The sequence below is a fragment of the Elephantulus edwardii genome, unplaced genomic scaffold (assembly GCF_000299155.1).
Source record: "Elephantulus edwardii isolate Elephantulus edwardi_28Jun2011 unplaced genomic scaffold, EleEdw1.0 scaffold00041, whole genome shotgun sequence".
Classification (NCBI taxonomy): Eukaryota; Metazoa; Chordata; class Mammalia; order Macroscelidea; family Macroscelididae; genus Elephantulus; species Elephantulus edwardii.
In genome coordinates, this window is record NW_006399791.1 from 11,667,129 (window position 1) to 11,675,182 (window position 8,054).

Sequence of the window (8,054 nt, forward strand, 5' to 3'; positions counted from 1 at the left end):
TCCCTATCACTCCTCCCTGAGAGAGACTTCACCCTGATTCATAAGGAAAAGGGGATGGTGTATTCTCTTAGCTACTTCCTGCTGAAAAGGGACGCTGTAGGTTTCAGGGTGAAGATCTTCTCTCACTACTCTAAAGGGCCCCTTTGGCAATAGGAAAGTAGACTATTGTGGAGATTGATTTTGGAATTTAGATGCACTATTATCAATTGTGCTTAGCCATACATGTTCATCCATTTTTGTTCCAAGGAGCACTCTGGCTGCACTTTTTCTAAAACATGCCTTGTTTTTTTTGTTGTTGCCGTTTTGCAGTCCATAAGATATTCAGCACTCTTTCATAGCATCACAATTCAAAGGCATCTATTCTCTTGTTGTCCTTATCCATTGTCTAGATCTCAGTTGCATATTACATGATTAAAAAACCATGACTGGAGTCAGGCACACCTTAGTCTTCAAATTGACATCATAGCTCTTTAGCATTTGGAGATGTTCCTAGCATCCATTAATTATCTTGCCACTGTTACCTAGTATAATATCAACTATATATTTAATAAATTATAGCTTAACAAAAAAGGTATACATTCCAGTGATCAAAACTAAAGACTTTGTACCTGAATTACTTAAGGTGTCAGTTTAGCTACAGTAATAAAACTAATAACATCCTAAATATAAAGTAATTTATTTCTGTCACATAGAAGTCTAATTAGATCATCTGCAAAGTAAAGTGTTCTGTCATCAGTAACTCAGATGGCTTTCTTCTTTTTACTCTGAGAGTCACACCTCAAACTTCTCCTGATCCTTGCTCCTGCCATCACATTTACATCTCAGTTAACAAGAAGAGAGTAAGAAGAGGGGAAAAGCATTAAATAAAAGCAATACTATTTATTCACTTGAAGTCCTTTTAACTTTTAGTTGGGCCACTTCCTTTCAGTAAGAGCCAGCGTCTTGGCTATTGGCAACTGGCAAGCTGAGTGCCAATGCTTCCTGCGGAGTGACCTGAGATCCCACCTGGAGCTGTTCTGAGCACATGCAACAGTTCTGTTGTCAGAAGAATAGAAAATCACCAATGCTTACTTCTTGCCACCAAGGAAAATTCATCAGTTTCACTTATTTGTATGATTTATCTCCTAATCATTCACACATCCACTCTTGGATTATTCTTTCTCCCTTAGAAAAAATAAAATTAGTAAGTTGTATTGTCTTCTCTAATGCCTCTTACACTTCTCTTTTGCACTCACACTATCATTCTAATTTAGGCCTAAACACATGCCACATAGATAACTTTCATTATGTCCAAATTGATCTCCCTTCCACCAGTTTCTTTCCTTTCTCATTCATTCTACAATATACATTCAAATACAATACAAATTTCAACACAGTATTCCCTGAGTACAACCCTGCTCATCTCTGTCCAGCTCCCCATTATCAACCTAAAAAAAGCCAAATGCCCATGTCAAGGCATCCTGTATTCAGGATTCAGCATACCTTTCTAGCTTTATCCCCTGTTCCTTGAATAATTTATATTTATGTATATATATATATTTCAAAGTTTACTCTTCTGAGAGGGAAGATTTCTCACAAAATAAGTTACTTTCCATGTTTTGTTGTTGATGTGTGCCATCAAGTTGTCTGTGACTTAAAGTGACACTATGTACAATAGCTCTGATCCCTGCCCTATCCTGAACCAATCTCACTGACTCCAACACAACTATTCCCATCATCCCAGTTACTATGTCAATCCATCTCATTAGGGGTTTTCCACTCCTTTTCTATTCCTCCATGCTTCCAAGCATGATGTCTTTCTCCAAGGAAGCCAAAATATGTGAGACGAAATTTCACAATCTTTGCTTGCAAGAGGAAACTTGGTTTCGCCCTGTCCAAGACAGACCTGTCTGTCCTCATGGCAGTCCATGGTATGTTCAACAGTCCTCTCTAGCATCAAAGTTCATAGGCATCAATTCTTCCTTTTTCAACCTTATTCATCGTCCAGCTTTCTGATGAGAGTTACTATGAAGACTATGGCTGGGATTAGGCCTTTCTTAGTTCTTAGGATGATATCATTACTATTTAGTACCTTGAAAAGTTCTATGACAGCAGACTTCCCCCCCAAAATTAGTCTTGTTATTTCCTGACTGCTGGTGCCAAAAGTGTTGGTTTCAGAACTAATCAACCTCTCCTCTATCTATAATAGTGCTATCAGTTGGCCCTGTGGTGGTAATATTTGACTTTTTGATATTGAGCTACAATCCACATTGAAGACTAAAGTCATTGGCCTTCTTCAGCAAATACTTCAGCAAGCAAGTTTATGTCATCTATATAAAGTAAGTTGTTGATTAGTCTTTCTCTAATCCTGATGTCATATTCCTCCTTAATAAAGCCCAGCCTCCTGAATGATCTGTTCTTCATATAGATTGAAAAGGTATGGAGAGAGGTTACACCCCTGACATACACTTTTCTTCATTTTTGAACCATGTAGTGTGTACTTGCTTTGTTCTGACGACTGCCTCCTGGTCTAAGTATGTTGTTGTTGTTATGTGCCGTTGGATCACTTGTGACTCAAAATGACCCTATGAGCCTTAAACCCTGTTCTGTCCTGTGCAAATCTCACTGTCTCTGACACACCTACCCCTATTACCCCAGTCACTGAATCAATCCCCTTCATAGAGGGTCTTCCTCTCCTGTGCTGTTCCCTCCACCCTCCCAAGCATGACATCTTTCTCCAAGGACAGGTCCCTCTTTGCAACATGTCCAAAGTATGCCAGACAAAGCCTCAGAATACTTGCCTCCAAGAAGCAGCCCCATTAAACCCTCTCCAGGATGAACCTGTTCATTTTCTTAGCAGTCCATAGTACCTTAAATACTCTTCTCCAGCACCACAGATCAAAGGCATCAATTATCCTTCTATCTTTCCTAGTCATTGTCCAGCTCTCTGATGCATAGCAAGTGGTTCCAAAGGCCATGGCCTGTATCAGGTGCACCTTAGTCACTAGATACTATTGCTCTTCAGTACTTTGGAGAAGTCCCTAACAGCAGACTTACCCATCATAATATGTCTTTTTATTTCCTGGCTGCTTGTACCAAGAGTATTGACTGTGGAGCCAAGCAAACTAAAGCTGTAAACAATCTCAATCCCTTCAACATCCATCCTGATGCTGCTTATTGGCCCAGTGGTGAGAATATTTGTCTTCTTGATATTGAGCCTTAATTCGTATTGAAGGCTGCAGTCCTTGACCCTCTGCAGCAAGTGCTTCAGGTCCTCCTCAGTTTTAGCAAGCAGGGTTGGGTAATCTGCATAACACAGTTTGTTGATGGATCTTCCACCAATCCTGATGCCACACTTCTCATAGAGCCCAGCCTCCCAGATAATCTGTTCTGCATACAGGTTGAAAAGTATAGAGATAGGATGCATCCCTGGCGTACACCCTTGCCAATTTTGCACCATGCACTGTTTCCTTGCTCTGTTCTGATGACTGCCTCTTGGTTCAAGTATAGGTTTCGCATTAGCACAATCAAGTGTTCCAGGATTCCCATTGTTCTCAGAGTCAGCCACAGTTTGTTACAATCCACACAGTCAAACACCTTTCCATTATCAATGAATCACAGATAGACATTCCTCTGGTATTCCCTGCTTTTCACTAGTACCACAACCCCTTTTAAACCCAGCCTGGACTTCTGGAAGTTCTCTGCTGATGTGCTGTTCCAGTCGTTTTTGGATAATCTTTAGCAGAATCTTGCTTGCATGAGATATCAATGATATTTCTCTATAGTTTCCACATTCTGTTGGGTCACCTTTCTTTGGGATGGGAACAAATATAGATCTCTTTCAGTCAGTTGACCAAGTGGTTGTCCTTTAGATTTCTTGGTACAACTTGGTGAGCACATCTAGGACAGCATCTGTATGTACAGTCACGTGTTCTATGATTCCCATTCTTTTCTAGGTTAGCCACAATTTGTTTGATCTACATACTCAAATGCCTTTGCATAGTAAATGAAGCACAGATAAACATTCCTCTGATACTCTTCACTTTCAGCCAAGATCCATCTGACATTAGCAATAATGTCTCTAGTGACACGGCCTCTTCCAAACTCAGCTTGTATTTCTGGTAGTTCTCTGTCAAGGTACTGTTTCAGTCTTTTTTTTTTTTTATAATCTTCAGCAGGATTTTGCTTGCATTTGATATTAGTGACATTGTTTGATAATTTTCACATTCTGTCAGGTTACCTTTTTTATGAATGGAAATAAATATGGGTTTTTCCAGTCAGTTGGACAGGTATTTATCCTCCAGATTTCTTCACACATTCTCTTAAGCACTTCTGGACAGCATCTGTTCGTTGAAATACTTCAATTGGTATGCCCTCAACTCCTGGGTCCCTGTTTTTTGCCAGTTCCTTCAGAGCATCTTAAACTTCCCCCTTCATCACTATTGCCTCATGATCACATGTTATTTCATGATTTTTTTTTTTATTTTACCCAGTCCGTTTTGGAATTCTGTGTACTCCTTTCATCTTCTTTTGATGCTTCCTGGATCATGCAATATTCTGCCCATGGCATATTTAAGGTTTTTCTGACTCTAGTTTTTTGCACATTTCATTATAATTCTTTGCTTTTTCTTCCAAAGCTGCCCTTTTAAATCTTCTATTCAGTTCCTTAATTTCCTGCTTTCTTGTCTTTTTTGGCTTCTCAGCACTCCAGTGCAATAGTCAGAGTCTCTTCTGACATCCATCTTGTTCTTTTCTTCCTCCTCTTCTAATGACCTTTTGCATTCTTCATTAATTATATTCTTGATATCCTCTCTCAGCTCATCTGGTCTTCATTCATTAGTGTTCAATGCCTCAAATATGTTCCTGAAATAATTTTGAAATTCATGTGGGAAAGACCTAAGGTCAAATTTTGGTTCCGGTAGATTTGCTTTAACCTTCTTCAGCTTTAGTTTCAACTTGCATATGAGTATTTGATGGTTGTTCCACAGTCAGCACCTGGCATTGTTCTCACAGCTGATATTAAGCTTCTCCATGAATTCTTTCCACAGATATAATTGATATAATTCCTATGCATACTATCTGGTGAATTCATGTGTATATACCATTTGTTTTTCTTATAAAAGATATTTGCAATTAATAAATCATTGATTGTATGAAATTTTATCATTCTGTTTGTCATCAAGTCCATGTTTTCCTACTACTGATTCTTTTTCCCTGTTTCCAACTTTTGTGCTCTAGTCACCCATTGTGATTAATGCATCTTATGTTTGATTTCTGACTAAAAATTGGTAGAAATCATCTATTTCCTCCTCTTTTGTTCTTGTTTTTGGTGTATATATTTGAATGATAGTGGTATTCACCAGACTTCTTTGTATGTGTATAGATATTATCCTGTTGCTCACAACATTGTGTTTTGAGATGGATTTAGAAATTACCTTTTTAACTATGAAAGCAATCCAATGTTTCCACATGTTTTCATCTTCAGTGTAGTAAATCAAATAATTCTTTGATTAAAAATGTCCCATACCACTGGCAATAAGAGAGATGCAAATATAAACCACAATGAGATACCATCTTACTCCAGTAGCAGTGGCAAAGTTTAACAGGAAAACAAGTAATAAATGTTAAAGAGGATGTGATGAGATAGGAACTCTTATACATTGTGGGTGGAATTATAAAATGGTACAACCACTCTGGAAGACAGTGTGACACTTCCTCAAAAAGCTGAATGAAGAAATTCTATATGACTCAACTATTCCATTGCTTGGAATATACCCTGAGGAAAAGAAAACTGAGGCTCAAAGGGTGACTTGTACACCAATGTTTATAGCAGTATTATTCACAATCCCAAGAACAGGGAAACATCCCAGATGTCCAACCACAACCAAAAGGATTGAGAAGTTGTGGTACATTCATACAATGGGATACTATTCAGCACACAGGAGCAACAATTTTGTAATTTGGGAGAGATTAGAGAGCATTATGCTGACTGAACTAAGTCAGTCACACAAGGACAAATATTGTATAAAACCGTTATTGTAAATGAGTATGAGGGTCCAAGGGTGGGGGTATGTGGTGTGAGGTAGAAGCAGAGGGGTGAGGATGGCTGGGAGGATGGGGTATTAAGCACAGGGTTACATAATTTGATGTGGGAAGATGAAGGAAATAGAAAGGATCTTGTGTGAAAAACAATATATTTGTATGTTGTAATCAGTATAAAAAAAGAAATTAAGACTGTAAAAAAACCCAAGTCCCATGCCAATGCAACTTGTTTCTCCAGTATCTATTATGCCAATATTTATGTGTTCCATTTCTTTCTTAACAATGTCCATTTTTCCAAGTTTCTCACATCCAACATTCTAATTATTTGTGTTTGCTTACAGCTGTTCATCCTCATTTTTGTTTCCAAATTTGAGGGTTCAGACTCAGGTGCCATATCTGCCAGTCTAACCCAAGTGTACTCTATTGTTCACAGGGTTTTCAAATTTCTGTTATTGTGGAAGTGGGGAGGCAGTCCTTCTTCTTTGGCTTTCTTAATTTGGATGTTCAGTTTTATAACGATACCTAACAGACACATATTTTACCATAAAGAGCAGATGAAAGGTACTTCTCCATTACAGAAGTAACCAATGGATTCAGTGTTGGTCTTCCTCCCTTGAGGTATGTGTCTTGTTTCGTCCTTTTCCCTGCTCCACCAGCATCCTCTTCCACACTCTTGTCTACTCTATCCAGAACCTCCCTCCCCCAACCAACCCTTGATATGATGGCTTAGGCCTCAGTTCACTTCTGTGATGCCTAATGTCTCATGCTGCTGCTGGTCTCTAATCCTGCTGCCAGTCTCTCTTGAGTTTAGGAGGTTCCAAGTCCAAATCCCAGGTATCAGCTGTAGGGAAGAATTTCTGTCAGAGGCAGTGCTGGGTACTGGGGAAGGATCCTTGTCCCTGATCTTCCACTCCAGTACTATTGTCTTGTGACTTAGTATCTCTGCTCTTTGGTTTGCAGCACACTGCTGTCACCTTAGGAAAATTTTCCAGGATAGGGCAATGTGTCCTCTAGTTCTAGTATGCAGGTGTTCTATACTTTTCTCAAGGGCCTGTGGCCCTAAAGCCCCACACTAATTTGAATCTCTTGTCTTGCTTTGAATCCTTGATTATCAGCAAAGCCAGGTGGAATTCTGGGAGAACAGGCTTACCTATTTGAGAGGGCAAAGGTGATTCCAGATTCTTCTTGGCTTTGAAAGCCTGGAGTTCCAGGTGCTAGTTTGGATCTCTTGTCTTTCTTTGAAGCCCTGATTTTGTTTAGTTAAACTATACTTGTTCTTAAAGCTTTGGGAACCCTGGAAGCTTAGAGGTAAGGAGTTGTGCTGCTAATCCAAGGCATATGATTTGACTCCACCAGCAGTTTCATGGAATAAAAATAGATAGTCTCATCCTGAATGATTTAAATCTCTGAAAACCCACCAAAGGTCCAGTAATGAGCTGGCTCTGACTCAACAGCACAGAGAAAGTGAGAGGTTTTAGGTCTGTTGAAATCATACCTATTCTTTAAAGCTTAAAATAGACATCACCAAAGCAAACACTATTCCTTCTAAGACAGAGTTTACTGTCTTCACTGTTTCTTGGCATACATGGTTAAATGTTGGACTCCTCACCCACTAGACTCACTTAGGGAGAAAAATAAGGCAGTATACCCACCAACTACTCATATGTAAGTTCAAACTGGAATGAAAGAAAATGAAATCAAATTCAAAAGAACCAAAGTTTGACTTCAAGTCTATCACACCTGAATATAAAGACTATCTCAGGGACAGATTTGAGGGCTTGAACATCAATGAGCAAAGACCAGATGAGCTGTGGGAAGGTATCAAGAATATCATTCAAGAAGGATGTAAAAAGTTATTACAAAGACAGAGGAGAAAGAAATGACCAAGATGGGTGTTGGAAGAGACTCTGAATATTGCTCTAGAGTTCCAAGGAGCCAAAGCAAAGGGAACAAATCAAGTTAAGGAGATGAACAGAATATTTTAAAAGACAACTCAGGAAGTCAAAGCAAATTATTATAATGCAATGTGCAAA